Source organism: Alligator sinensis, unplaced genomic scaffold, assembly GCF_000455745.1.
Source record: "Alligator sinensis unplaced genomic scaffold, ASM45574v1 scaffold690_1, whole genome shotgun sequence".
Lineage (NCBI taxonomy): Eukaryota > Metazoa > Chordata > Crocodylia > Alligatoridae > Alligator > Alligator sinensis.
The window spans coordinates 428,426-443,140 of NW_005842372.1; the positions used below are offsets into that span (position 1 = coordinate 428,426).

At 45.3% G+C, this 14,715-nt stretch overlaps 1 protein-coding gene and 1 non-coding gene across 4 annotated transcripts in view; both read left to right on the forward strand.

Moving 5' to 3' along the window:
- RALY (RALY heterogeneous nuclear ribonucleoprotein) overlaps positions 1-14,715 on the forward strand; it is a 433,843-nt gene that overhangs the window by 56,800 nt on the left and 362,328 nt on the right. The gene's annotated exons all lie outside the window — the stretch shown is intronic.
- Positions 7,482-7,588, forward strand: LOC112551188. The gene has a single exon (XR_003095400.1). It is a non-coding gene; the product is annotated as a U6 spliceosomal RNA (small nuclear RNA).

The following is a 14,715-nucleotide window of genomic DNA, read 5'->3' on the forward strand; positions in this document are numbered from 1 at the left end:
TCTATGTGGGTTTGTGGAGAACACCCTAAAAGTTAGCCCTAAATATCAATGCAGACTTATTTTAAATGACTTGCCTAAAGTTGCATGCAAAGTTTGTGACAGTAGCCTTAAAGTGCACAAAGGTGAAATAGGATTTGAACTTTAGTGACACTTTTCACAACTAAAGTGCTTGGACAGGGCTAAAAAAAGATAAGCTGGCAAAAATCTCATTTATTACCCTGGGATTAACTTGAAGCAACTTCTTATCAGTCACTGGAAATTTCATTAAAGAACCAGTGTCAGTAATCATCTATTTTTATTAAAAAGTGTTCTGGTCCTTGGGGTGGTCCTATCACCACCTACTAGCCATCTCGAAGAGGTGTCTTCCATAGGCACAAGTAGTCAAGATACAACTAGGCTTAAACTCCAGAAGGTAACAAACCTATTTATCACAGGAAGAGAATATTTCAAGACAGAGCTTGTTCCTAGTGACACTGTATTGTAGCAGCACAGAAACCCATCTCCACATGTAACCGCAGCTAGATGTTTAGATATTTATATGAAGGTTCTCTATTACAGATATAAAAAAAACTGTTTTTCTCCTTTTGACCTGTTTACAGGAACAGTATACATATTATATCCAGTTGCCAAAAAGCAGATGCAGCTTGCTATTACATCCCAAACATGTTTTGAGCAGCAAAGTGCCAGAATCAAAAGAACTGTTTGGAAAAAGGGAATGTATTATCTTGCCAAAATAGCAGGAGAAGTTGAAATAGCAGGAACTTCCAAGGAATAAAATGTTTAGAATAATTCTGATTTGGAAATATAGAAACAGTCAATTTCACCATGTTTATTCAGAACTAAAAATTGTTTTGTGGTGTGGATTTGGGATGGATTGGTGTACTTTGTGGAACCTTTTGGTATTTCAAAATGTTGGCATTTATAATGTCTTTGAAGTGAAAGCTGACAGAAAACAAAATGTCTCATATTGAAAAAGTGTTTGAATTGAGCATTTTTTCTGTGAAAAGATGTCAGCAGTGGCAAAATCCCTTATTTTACAGGTGGAAGGAATTTATTTTTGTTTGTTGTCAGGGGCAGAGGAAAGGGGTCAAAAAGTCCAAACCAGCTCTAAAAACCAACTGTGGTAGTTCTGCCATGAGCCAAATCAATACAGATTGACTGACTTTTTCACCTGTGTTTGTTTATCCCCTCCCTAGCACAAAATGTGTTATCTGTGGCAAGAGGTAGGAGCTCACCAGGCAGCTACAGTGCTGGTCTCCCACTGCCTCTGGGCACACCGCCTACCTATCTCACCAGCCACAACTTGCTGTTAAGTAATTACGATCTCAGTTAGGCAGAAAACTGCCCTTTCTGGGTCTTCGTGCTTAGGGTCTTGAATACATACTCCTACCTTCCCTTAGGTGTCCCATGCCTCACAGGTGTTTCTAACAACTGTGTAAAGCTCCAGCCAGAGGCTGGGCCCACTCATTACAGTATTAGGCCTCTCCCAACCTGCTGTGTTGTGGGCCACACTTGCCTCCCTCTCACTGACGCCTCTCACATGGTCTCTCTCATACTGCCCTTGCTGGGTCTCATTTGTACCACCTCTCCTTTTCCCCGGGGCCACACTCACCCTGCCCTCGCTCGGAGGGTCTTCAGGCTTGATTCCCTTCACTCTGTGGCCAGCAAGCGTGTGACCTTTTGGGCCTCATCCGAGTGAGTACTGGGTGGTTCACATAATACTGCGCTGACTCTGCCCCTGTCTCGTAACAAGGTAACTCCCCACAGCTGCTCTCCATACAGGGCTGTTGACTTGCCCCCTTATTCCTCTGTGGCTTCTCCTCTGCCACCCTCCAATTAGCCTCAGGCCTACCTGTGACCTCAGGCACCTGAAGGCTTACCTGGACCAACTTTGTTCCCCCAAGCTAACCAGACCTCAACTCAAGCCCCCTTTCTCACAGGACCTCAACTGGTGCAATTACTTAGATGCAGCCCTTCAGGTGACTCTCTGCACCTTCACTTCCTCTGAGGCACATACTGCACCCTTTCTCTGGGGTCAAACACCCCCACAGGCTCAGGTGCCCCTAGTCAGCATGTCTGGCCCACAACTCTCCCCCAATCTACCTTACACAAGGATGGTCCTCAAACCTGGCATTTACTGGCCCTGCCCCACTACAGGCAGGACCACCAGGCCTCCCTACCCTGGCAAAGTGCAGTTCTAGGTCATGCCCAGGACCAGGAGCCTCCAAACCATCCCATAGCTCCTGCCCTTACTTCTGTATTGTCTTCGGAGCAGTAGCTCCACCAGGAGATACTCCTTCCTCAGCACCAGGCAGCAACTGCTGCCTCCAGCCCTGATGGCCTGAATCTTAAAATCGCTGCTCATCAGGACTGGGCTGTGCCTGCCTGGCCCAGTTCATGAAGTGGCAGAGCACCCTGAGTGCTCTGACACCCACCTTCCCCCTTAATGGTTCCTGGGGAAGGCTTTCCCTGCTGCTCAGCCAACAAGCTCCCACAGAGCTTGCAATGTCCCTGAGTGGTGAGCACCCCACTGGTGCTCTGCCATACTATTACTCGGTGCTTCTGTGCTTGTTGTATATAAACTTCTTAACTCTCAAAAACCGAGCATTTTTCTCCCTGCAGTTTGCTTCTCATATACTATTCTCCACTCATTTATTATAGCTAGGCTGAGCTTAATCATTTTAAGTCTCTCTCCTTTCAGGGAAGGGGTTAACATTTTTCAAAGTATGTTTCTCAGTTGGCCAAGTTTTACCTATTTTCGGTTCATACTGGAAACTTATACTTCTGGTATCTCTTCAGCTAAGACAGCTGCCCTCTCTGCAGGTATCATTACAAGGCCTCTTCATGAGCCAGATCTGGAACCCCTCGATAGTGAGATGCAGTTATTTTTACTAGAAATCATTCTTTTTTTCTTGTATGTTCCTTTTCCATTTTCTTCTGTTCTTATTGATGGTACGGTTCATATCTGGATGAGTTTCCATGTCTACAATTTAAATTTATATTCATAATAGAAATTGTGTATGTAATTCAAGTATATCTTCTGTTAGGAATAGCATTTACACTGTGGTAGCCTGTAAAGGCCTCATCTGAGATCAGGGTCCAATTGTGCTCTGAAAACACGTAATGAGAGGCTGTTGATAGTTTAAAGGTTTTACAATCCAAAAAGAGATGATAAGAAAGAATGAGCATCATTATTATTATTTAACTAGCAGGAAATTGAGGCAAAGAGAGATTATATAATTTGTCCAAGATTGCAAGTGAATCTGAGGCTAATTTGGGAAGTAATGTCAAGTCATCTGAGTCTCAGTCTTGTGCTTAAGAACAAAGCTATCCTTCCTGAAGCTGCAATCAGGTATTTATAGTATTAGCTAATCAGATCTGTGCCCACAGTCAAATCACCTGGGTAACAGGTGAACGTGCATCCCTAAGCGTAAAGGAAGCATGTGTGCAAAAGCCACTCTGAGATAATATTTTACATGGGACCAAATTGAACTTGTACGATAACAAGCTTCAGTATATTAGAAAAATGTTGTTAGAATCATGCAGGTCAAGCCAAACTAATTAGAACCAACCTCAGTGAATCAATTCCCTGATTAATCAGTGTAATATGAGAAATATACAAAGGGCCAGTTTGAAAGGGTACACTGTCACAGTGAAAGGTGCAGCACATCCAGCAACTGGCTAGAGAAAAATCACAGCTGATGGACCTCACAAACATTTGGAGAAAGAGTCAGCAACGTCCTTACACTGGTAGCAAGGGTTGGACAGAACATTTTCAGTGAAATGTATTTTAATAAATATGTCCTGTTTCAATAAAACCAAGAAATTTTGCAAAGAAATACTAGATAGGAGGACATTTTAATCTTTGGTCAAATGTGAAGTGAGAGCAAGAGAGACTAGAATGGAGCAATTGATCTTTTACAACAGAAAACAGAATTTCAATGCACTTCCATTTTGCAAACAGTTATCATTCCTAATTTCAGCATCTTGAAAGTAGCCACAAACTAGTATTCCCATTCTCCTGTCTTCTGCACTGTTAACTCTACGTTTCTTTCTAGCAGCATTGATGGATCAATGAATTAAGAGGCAGGGTCCCAAACTGAAGAGGTGCAGACAAAAGTGACAATTTTTACTAATCTGGCCCCTGAAAGCACTCTATAGCCATGGCCCATGATCACACACAAGTGCACAGCTGCAGAGCTATTTAAAGGGCCCATTCCCACAACAATCTGAACCCTCATTACATGAGGGTTCAAATGAAAGCACTGCAAAGTACTTTCATTACCTTGTGTCTGTGTTCAGCCCAGCCATGCTCCCAGTGCTGTTTTCAGAATGGGAGGGGCAGAAGGGAATAGATGGAGCTTTCTTCTCCCTTTCCCATCCTGAGACAGTACTCGGGGCTGGGAGAGAGGAAGCAGAGCTATGGGAAGAGGCTGCAGAGATGCAGCTTTCTCCCTGCATCAGCTCCAAATTGGAGTTCAATCCCCCACCCTCCAAACCCAACAGCTAACATCGGTTGGGTGAGAAGGATCAGTCTAACTCAGAGGTGAGCAATTACTTGGGCCCAAGGGCCACAAAGGGAGTTTTCGGGAGATGTTGCAGGCTGGTTCAGCACCCTCTCACCCCCACAACAGCTCACCAAAATCTCCCTATGTAGGATGGGGCTGTGGGTAGGGGGGGAGTTGGTGTCAGTACAGGCAGCAGATTTAGCATCTAGCCCGCCCTCTACCCCAAGGAAGGGGTTGGGCAGATGCCCCATTCCCCTGGGGGAAGTTGCTACCTGTGTGTACAGCTGATGCCAGCCCCTGCCTGCTGATGCTCCTGGCACATGGACTGGGAGCTGTGGTAAGCTACGGGGCTGTGTTGGGGATGTGGCACAGTTGAGGGGGAGAAGGTGGGGCGGGAAATGAGGAGACAGAGACCCTGCCCATGATGAGCAGCACCAGCTGCTGCTGGGTGCTGAGCAAAAGCAGGACCCAGAAATGGATGAGTTCACTGCTTCTGGGGCTCTTCTGGCTGCAGCTGCTCAGAGCCCATGCTGGGGCTACCCTGCAGCTCCTCCCTGCAAGTGAAGGGTGGCCGAGAGGTGGCATGGGGCAGCAGCAGCAGGGAGAAGCCTCAGAGCAGCCCCGGCATGACTTTTGGGCAGCCACAGCCAGAAGATCCCTGGAAGCAGCAAGTGCACTTATTGCTGGGTCCTGCTTTTGCCCAGTGCTCAGCATGGCCACTGCCACTCATCATTGGCAGGGCCACCTCTTTCTGTCTGTATCCCCCTCCCAGCCATCCCATATCTCCATCATGGCCCCACAGCTTACACCAGCTCCTAGCCTGTGTACTGGCACAATGGGGTTGGTTTTGATTGGGTGCTGGCATCAGCTGCAGACACAGGTGGATGGTTTCTGGTGGGAATCAGTGTGTTCTTCCAGGTTCACAGGTGATGCCACTGCATCTGTGCATCAGCCGCAGTCCCAGGCAGTCGCTCCAATCCCTGGCAGGAACCTGCAGGCAGCGTCCACAGCTGATGCCAGCACGCATCCAGCTCTTTCTGACATATGGGGCAGGAGCTGGTGTAAGCTGCAGATGAGGCCAGGATGTACCCACCTGCCTGGCATGATGCAGCAGTCAGAACAGCCAGCCCCCTAAGGGCCGGATCCTATGACTTTCCAACTGCTGGCCCACAGGCCGGATATAATCAGTTGGTGGGCCAGATCCAGCCCACAGGCTGTATTTTGCCCACCCATGGTCTAACTCATGGCATGTTCTATGAAGTGCCATGAGTTAGACTGGGGAGCTGCACTTCTGTCTTTGCCTTAAGTGGCCTAAACTGCCATGCAAATTCAATTCCTTTAGTTCAGATTCTTCTGTCAAGGACTCATGAGCCTCTTGTTGCTTTGGAAGCAGGTCCTCTGGCTGGTTCCCTGATACCATCTAGTGCTAACAGTCTTCAGTCTAAAGGAGGTCACCACAAGGCATGAGTTTTTGACAATGTGATGACAATGAGAGGGGAAGGTTTGCTGTTGTAGCGAAGGCATTTTTATGGAGTCAGAAAAGACAGGTTTTATTTCTATCCCTCATGCAGGTAGGCCAGGCTGCATCTACTCCTTTTTCAGACCTGAAGAAGAGTACTTTATGCTCCAAATCTTGGCTAAAATCTCTCTCAACTATGCAGATGGTCCAATAAAGATATCTGTACCCAAAATGTCCTTGCCTTTTACTAGATAGACCATAGATTCATAGATGTTAGGGTCGGAAGGGACCTCAATAGATCATCGAGTCCGACCCCCTCCATAGGCAGGAAAGTGTGCTCGGTTTAGATGACCCCAGCGAGATGCCTATCTAACCTCCTCTTGAAGACCCCCAGGGTAGGGGAGAGCACCACCTCCCTTGGGAGCCTATTCCAGACTTTGGCCACTCTAACTGTGAAGAAGTTCTTCCTAATGTCTAGTCTAAATCTGCTCTCTTCTAGCTCAATCAAGTAATGTTTTTATGTTTTGCCTAAGTTTCATGCTTGTAAACTGTGGTAATGATGTCCACCTATGTCGCCAGGCTATTGTGCGGAAATAAGACTTAGTCAATTGTTGTAAATTCTATTTTGCAGCAGTTCAATAAATGAAGTTAGTTAAGATGTCATTTAGATTAAAAGTACAATGAGAAATGTCAACATCCAATTATAAGGTCATTAATTCAGAATATATTTTACAGTAAGGAAAAATTATTATAGTATATTATTTCCTCCCCACATACCTTCAACCGTTGTGAGAGTACTTTTATAAAGGAAGCTAGTATTCACCTGAATTATCTTGAATTTATAATTAACAAAACAGAAGCACAGAGAGTGGAAGGGATTAGCCGAAGGTCATACAGCATTGCATAGACCACAGACAGGGTAATGGCATGAAAGGATCCATATTTGCAAAACCAAAATGGTTTCTAATTAAGGGAAGGTTTGACAGAGTAGTTGCAGCTGCATGTTAGCCAGGTGCAGAGACCAGGTTTCTAGTGTCACCTCCAAACTCCTCCCTCTTGCAACTCATGCTTCTCTGATTCCCTGCAGTTAGTTGCATCTACTCTTTTAACATTCTGATTGTTGTGTCTTTTGTGAAAGTATTTGCTGACTTGCTGGGTTCAAAGCTTACTAGTTATTAGCCCAGCCTAGCACAATATTTGCCATCATCCCATGGTGGCCATGGGCCTTGTGGCCTTTCAGGCATGATGATCTTCAAACCAGTCTCTCTCCTCTCTGTGAGGGACTTTACTGTTGTAGTCTTCCTTTTTTCCTGGTGGTATCCTGATAATGCAGCTGATGGCTGTGTTTTCTACATCTTTCTGATTCTGGCTTGGCCTCATCTAACCAGGTATGCCAGCTGTCCACTGCTACCTTGTGACTACCCTTGGTTTTCTCTCTATGTCCTGAGTGTGATGATACCTTATATAACTTGTGATGTACCCCTGCTTAAACTGTTGCTTTTTGTATTAGGTTTGTGCTCGCTTCGGCAGCACATATACTAAAATTGGAACGATACAGAGAAGATTAGCATGGCCCCTGCGCAAGGATGACACGCAAATTCGTGAAGCGTTCCATATTTTTTTCCCGGGCTTAGTTGGCTAACTTTGTATCGCATGTAACCTAGTTGCGTTCCCAACCTCACCCCCATCCTTCTATTGTTAGTCCCTCGCCCGGGCGAACTGTATTTCCCTATCGGCTTTGTCATCTTTTTTTTTGGATTTACAATCCTTAACATCTACTAATAAAAGTCAATCTGCTTGATGGTTGTAGCCAGACCTGCCTACTTGTGTGCCATGTTCTCAGGTTCCTGACTGCTTGCTCAGTTTGGTGTTCTTAGCTGCTTCTCTACCATCAATTATTCATTCATTAGGCTGCAGACTACCCTTCATTGGGAGGTGAGCCTTTCCTGTCCAGTCCATTGGTACCTGTGATGGACAGTTATTTAGTCAATGGAGGGTACATTGTGATAGTCCAGCACATAAGGATTCCTTCCTTTTTTCGTCTTTGGCATTGGTTTCTTAGCTTTCTTTAGACAGCTGTGTTCCCATTGCCTTGCAGGTATCTTGTGCTCATTTGTGATTCATTTGAATTCTATTGCAGTGAGCTGTGCGCCGTTGGCTAAAGATAATGCATCCTCAGTGCCACACCTTGTGAAACATGCCTTCAGTTTTCTGATTGCGATTTTTTTACTGAGTGTCCTCCAGATTAGTCCCCTTCTAGAGCCTGCAATAGTTATCTATTGTGACCATGCAGCTTTTGTCATTAAAACTGATCTGGTTGATCCGACCACTTCCTAGGCTCGGTTTGGGATTTCACGAGGCTGTAGAATCTCCTGTGTTGCCTCATTATGCCCTTAACACACCTTACACTGTCCTAGGTACATTGCTCCCTAAGCATTCATTTCTGGCCAGGAGAGACAGTCAGTTCAGGCAGGCCTTTTTTCCATCTCATGTCAGCTCCTGTATCTGTCAGGATTACTGCTCAATCTCCTTCAAACTCCTATTTTACATGTGCAAATCATGCCTTCTCAAATGGTAGTGGGTAACCTCATGTGGATCTTGCTCATTGCCAGCTGACCAGCCTTGGAAATGTAAATCCTTCTACTGCTTGTAGCACCCATCCTCTTGAGTCATTGCATTGGCTGCAGCCTCCCAGGTATTGTAGCATGTTAGTTATGCTGCTGTCTCCTGTTTATGGAGCTGTCTGTGTTGTGCCCTGTAATGCTTGCCCTGTTCAGCATGTCTGTCACCAGCAGCAAATTACTTGGGTGGTATAATGATCACAGGCTTCAATAAATACAAGCAAATGTGAATGAGAAAAACAATACACTTCAATTTGTAGAGCAATAGGCAAACTTCTGCAGATCCTCTGTCTGCGTCTTTCACATTGACTAACCTGACTTGGGGATCATCTCCCAATTCCTAACTTCTGTAGTCTTCTTAGCTAGGGAGTATCTCTATATTATAACTTCTATCATTACAGACAGTACCTTTATCTTCTTAAAGCATCACAGCCTCAACTTGTGCTGCTGTGTGGGTGCATTCAGTAGTGGCTTCCTCCTGTTGATTTTTAATATTTTGTGATCAGATTGCAGGTTCACCACATGCCCAGAAAGCAAAGTGATGGAATCATCCATGCCAAAGAGTGCAGCCAATAACTCCTTTTCTATCTGAGCAGATTCCCCCTCTGTGTTTATCAAAGGTTTCTAGCAAGTGCCATGGGCTGCTGGCTTTGCATCAGTGCTACTCCTAGACCTACTGCTGAGGCATCCCATAATAGTTCTGGCTGTAGGACTTGCACTGCAGTAATGCTTTCCTTTCCTATCAAAGGTCTGTTCTTGGATCTTTGAAAATGCTCATGCTGCATCATTATGTGTGAAATGTCTCTTGGGCTCATGACTTTGTGACCGGTGTGTGCTGAATCTGAAAAAAAGAATTGTCCATCCCTATCAATTGTTGTATATCCAGCAGATCATGTTCTGGGCATTTGCTTCATGACTAGATTTCTCAGAGTGGAGCCACCATTCCTTAAAAGTCAACAGATGTCAGGTGTGTAGGAGACCTCCATTTTTCCCAACTTCAGCTTGTCAGTATTCAGCCTAACATTCCACTCTTGGCACCTATTTAGGATTTGCTGCAGGTCAGTATCAGGGTCCTTGATCATTTCTTCCTTGACATCTCAATTCCTAACAATAAGAATATTATCAGCTACAGTCTTGATACCTAGAAACCACAGTAGTGCTTCATTCAGTTTTATGCTGGAGCCTCAGTCTTATGCTGAGACTGGGAAAAGACCCACAGTGTTCATATCTTGTGGTACCTGCCAAAAAGTGGGTTAGAGTTTTGTCCTGGTATGCCAGAACCTATTTTTGATATCTCAAACAGTGAACACTTTTTTTTTTTTTTTTACCCAGGATAAATTGTATAGTATGTCCTCAGTCATAGGTAATAGATAGTGACTTCTTTCCAGTGCTCTGTTTAATGACTTTGGATCAGTGCAGATCGTCAGATCATCTGAAGGTTTTCTCATAGTGACAAGGTAGCTGATCCACTGTTAGTTTCAATGGGTGCAGCGATTCTTCTTTTTTGTAGACTTGCCAGTTTCTCCTTCAAAGGCTCCGCTAGAGCTAATGGAACTCTGTTTCAGCAGTCTCAAGGGCAGCACATCAGGGACTATATGTACTTCAGCTTGCCCTCTAGGTATCCATCTCCTTGAAATATGTCTTTAATTATGGGAGCTTTAATGTACCTAAAGTTAAAAGTGAATTCCAGACTTGTCTGCTCTGAAATGAACTGTATTTTCCCTATTCTGCTTTTTGGTGTTGAGTAAAAAAAAAAAAAAAAAGACTAGTATCTCTTTCTAGTCTCATTTGGTTGGAGGTCACAGTACTCATTAAACACCTTTTATCAGCTGTTCTGTTGTTTTGGGCATTATTCCTAGCAGCAGTGTCTCACTACTCATCCTTTTTCCTCATAATTAAATAATAGAAAAGCTTTGCTGTCATATTGTCCTCTTTCTCCCCCATGGTCATCTCTGTGTGCACACTATTCTTCCTTGCACTGACTCCAAGTTTGTACAAGGTTTTTGTCTGGAATGTCAGCATTCCCAATGGTCCCTTTGTGCTCCCTATATCATTTCACCTCCAGTTACTGCTTTGTTTGCCTGTTAATCACATGCTCTTCCTTGCTGTAGGTCCCACCGGAGTGACTGCTGCTATATGTTCCATTTACCATGTGCTGGGTAATAACACAAGAAGACTCCATGCTGGTGAAATTAACCTGCTTTTTTATTATGAGAACTATTTACAAGGGGTGTCAAAGATATGGCCTGCAGGTCAGACCCAGCCCTTGGAGCCATTTACCTGGCCTGAGGGACCCAGCATTTGGGGGTAGACTCCACCATCAAATTCCAAGCTATGGAGCCCTTTTGCTGATGCATATTGGTGTGGGGATTGGGAAGCAAGTGACATCTGCATTAACTCTGCCACTGCTTGCCCCATGACCATTGCCAGGTCCAAAGTCAGCCCAGGGGACCCAAGTGAATTTGACACCACTGGTTTACAGAGCTACTGTACCACCTAGTATTCTAGCCATGTGCACACAGATTGACTTCCCACTGTCTCCTACAGATGTTTCCTTTGTATAATGTGTGGTCTCCTTTCAAAGTTCCATGACATTGCTACATCCAGCAGGGAGAGATTATATTGCTTGGAATGCATCTTTAACGTAATCTTTGTAATGTACATCCATGTTTCTACCTGAGTGGGAAAAAAACATGTATATGCCTCTAAAATTATTGGCAATTGTAAAGTAGCTGAAATGCTGACCTCCTTTTTCAGATTGATTGCAACAAGGAAAATAAAGAAGCTGAACAATTAGAGGTAGATTTTTCCATGTTCGGCTGGTCTTCATGCAGCCAAACCTGAATAGTTTGCATGTATAGGTAGGAGAGTGAGAGAAGCTTCCCTAGAACTTACACCAAGTGGCCACAGCCTGGCTTGCTGCAGACAATGAGACAAGGTCAGAGAAGAATCGGAGCCAACAGTTCTCTGATTAGAGTCCTATCTTATCATGCCCTGCAAGGGGAGTGAAACCAACCACTCATTTCCTTTGTATGTGTTCTGACTCTGTAGCACAGGGACTTAGACACATGCATACAGATGTATCCTGGATAGTAGCTAATTATGTACTCCCTTCTCCAGTTGAAGGGAATGGTAGCAAAGCAAGTGCGCTGTGGAGTGAAACTGCCTACTGCACGCAGTTCCCTCCTTCCCCTATAGAGTAAAGCTGGGACATGTCTTAAGACTTAACTCTTCTTATATATTAAAACATTTGTATATAGTTAAAAATGGAACATATATAATAAAGACATGGGAACTATATGCAATATATATACAACTCTATGCAAATACTCTGGATGCAGTTGAGGGATCTGGGAAACTAAGGTCTCAGTAGATGTCAATGCAATCTTGTACTCCAGTGAAATACTAAGCTACAAAGCATGAGGCACAAGTTCACAAAATATAAGATGCAGGGCAATGGATACACAAACATAGATTCTCAAAAAAACCAAAAGAATAACCTGGGTTACCCTAGAGCAATAGTAGGACCCCAAAGATCAGAAGAGGAGGGAAGTGATCCTCAGTGCTCTTCAAGCCCTCTGCAACCCAGCTTGAATAGCCCACAGAGAGAGCCTCCAATAAACCTGGGGAGCCTTTCTCCTTCAGGGCTTCCTCTCCAGCTGCTAGTCCCAAATGTTGGGGAGGAGATTCCCCCCTCCCCTGTGGGAATCCCCTTCCCCTGTAACACACAGCTCTCCTGAGATCCGGTGAGGCCAACCTTGTCGTCCCTGGGTGAGACACTTCCTTCCTCAGCAGGGGGTCTCTCCCGGCCTCCGACCCAGTGGCACCACTCCATGCACCCATGGCCCTGCCTTGCTCCAGGGGTTGGAGTCCCAAGCTGCCTTATGTGGTGCCAGGGTCTCAGTCTGCTCCCAGACCCTCTGTGCATTGCCTGTGCACCATGTTCCCAGCCTCATGCCGTGGACTAGAGAACTGAGCTGTCTTAAGGAGCTCCAGAATCCCGGTCTGCTCCCGGACCCTCCATACACCAACTTGTACACCATGTGCCTGGCTTCATGCCAGGGGTTGGAGACCCGAGCCGCCACATGCAGCTTCCAGGGTCTCGGTCCCTCTTGGACCCTCTGTGCACTGACCCGTGCACTGATGGTTTGGCTTTGTGCCAGGGCTTGGAGACCCGAGACACCTTGTACAGCTCTCAGGGTCTTGGACCCTCCATGCACCAACCCATGCACTGCTCGCCATGCTCCCTCGTCGTGGGGCTGGGGGGATATGGCCACTTCACTGCTCCCTACCCAACAAGGAGGCTTCGGTCTCTTCCAGGACAACAGCTCTGCCCTACTGACCAACTCTGTCAGCTCTTCTTTGCCCTCTTCTCCATCCTTGATGCAGCCATCTGTGTGCCGGGCATGCTGCCTTTTTGTTCTCTTTGGGGGCTCAGCCCCTGAAATGGAAATGAACCAATCAGATAGAGGGGGGTGTTAGTCCCCTCTCAGATCTGGCTCTTCACCTTGCCCCAGAGTAGGGGTGGGGCAAGCCTCTCCCTTGCCTTCACCTGATTGGTGGGGGAAGGGGAAATACCCCACCAATTATTTCAAACTTTTCCAAAGCTGGCATACTAGGATGCCGCCAGCAAGCCCACCACACAGAAAATAGGGAACTTGTATTCACTTTGTCCTGTTGCCATTTCCCACTCTTCCCTCCTACCCCCTAAGCTCTTCTGCCTAAGAAAAGATGCTGCTTTGGTGAATACATGCAGTTGTCTTGCTTTATGGTGGATGCTTTTATTTTATCATTTCATTTGCAGAACAGGGAGATTGTTGAGTAGACTTGCAGTCAGTCTGTAATAGACAAACAGGGACATGACATGGAGTAGGGGAACTGGGTAGCTGGATCAGACACTCCTTTTGTTTTTCTACCAGTTATTCTTTGCAGTGGCTGTTCCTGTGTCTGTAAAAGAAGGAGCATGCCCAAATATTGGGCTAAATCTGCCCTCAGTGATGCCCATTGCAACCCTAATGGTGGTGGGAGATCCTGGTTAAAATGGAGAGAACATGCCCCACTCTGTGCTACAACTAAGTGTCTAAAGCAATGATTAGCGTTTCTGAACTGGGATCTCTTTTATTTAAGCCAGTCTTTCCAGATTTCATGGTGATGGGTGTATTTGAAATCAATCCTTAAATAAAGTAGAGGCAGTTGTGGAGTAAACCAGCAAGAAGAATTTAATGTATAGAACATTTACATATCCAGACTCGACGAAAATACTGGTCTGAGCCAATCCAGTATCCCATTAACAAAGCATCTAGTACTGGTTGCTTTTGTTCAAGTTGTATAACCCATCCTCACAGAAAATTTATCTGTAATGCCCTATAGGCTGTCTCATGCTCTCAAACAAGAGGATTTATTTCATCATCCTGGTTTTTTTCTTTTTATCCCTAGAAATGTTTGATCCCTTTTTGACCTCAAAACTATATGGAGGCTGTTCTGAAAGGACCCCCGGGGCAATGGTAGAGAAAAAAGGCCTTTGTGCCTTAAGTTGGCCAGGAATCAACAACTGTGTTTCAAGAAAAAACAAACAAATGCAAAATCCACTTAAAACTGAGGCTTTACAATGTTTCATTCTTCATTGGAGGAAAAATGAAACCTTTCAAATATATAATTGTAGCAGTGTAGCAGACTGCCCCAAGCTGCTACTGCTGGCAGTCTGCTAGCTCCAAGGGCCTAGGAGCAAGCTGCAGGCAGTGAAACCAGATTACAGGTGGTTTAGGGGGACTGGGCCATCTGATCCAGATGATTAACTGGCCCACAGGAAGTTAAGAGGGCTCCTAAGGAAGAAACCAGGGAGAGGCATCCACAGAGAACTCAGAGGTGGACAGTTAGGTTCCTAGGAAGAGGAGCTAGAGGCAGGCACACAGCAGAGAGCCTGAAATCTGGATAGCTGAAAGCCTGTGAGCAGAGAATAGAGAGGGAGAGAACTAGTGGATCAGCTCATGGTAGAGCCTGGGGACCATGCCTGGAGTGCTGTTATGCCAAGCATTGGCCTATGATTATGAAGACAACCATGAGGTGTAGAGAGACCATAAGTGCATCAGAGACTGTATATGGCTTATATTTATTGCTTCCTGCTTGG